This window comes from Alligator sinensis, unplaced genomic scaffold (assembly GCF_000455745.1).
Source record: "Alligator sinensis unplaced genomic scaffold, ASM45574v1 scaffold1298_1, whole genome shotgun sequence".
Taxonomy (NCBI): Eukaryota; Metazoa; Chordata; order Crocodylia; family Alligatoridae; genus Alligator; species Alligator sinensis.
Genome location: NW_005842192.1, coordinates 70,760 through 71,336, shown reverse-complemented (window position 1 = coordinate 71,336; position 577 = coordinate 70,760). Strand labels below are relative to the sequence as shown.

The 577-nt window shown below is 57.9% G+C and overlaps 1 pseudogene; it reads right to left on the bottom strand.

Moving 5' to 3' along the window:
* Nucleotides 1-577, bottom strand: part of LOC102374410 — a 7,092-nt pseudogene that overhangs the window by 5,153 nt on the left and 1,362 nt on the right.

Genomic DNA, 577 nt, shown 5'->3' with positions numbered 1-577 from the left:
GCCCAGAATTGCACGCAGTACTCCAACTGCGGTCTGACCAGCGCCCGATAGAGGGGAAGTATCACCTCCTTGGACCTATTCGTCATGCATCTGCTGATGCACGATAAAGCGCCATTGGCTTTTCTGATGGCTTCGTCACACTGCCGACTCATGTTCATCGTGGAGTCCACTAGGACTCCCAGATCCCTTTCCACTTCCGTGCCACCCAGCAGGTCATTCCCTAGGCAGTAGGTGTGCTGGACATTTTTCCTCCATAGGTGCAGCACTTTGCATTTCTCCTTGTTGAGTCAAGACACACACGTTCAGCTTTGTAATTAAAGGCATCAGGTGCTTCTTAGGGGATATCAGCTCCCTCCAGCCGTTCCCCCAGCCCCTCCCTGCCTGCCCCGTCCCCCGCAGGCCGTGCCCCTGGTCTTGGCTATGCTGTGACTTCTGCCCTCAGAACGGCAGGGCTGCACCAGGGCTGCTCCTTTGGTCCGAATGGGGGTGATGCGTGGAGCCGTGGGCTGTTCAGGGGCCACTTAACAGGATGGAGCCGCAATTGGGGTCATGGTGCCCGCAGCAGGGGGGGTCTCTG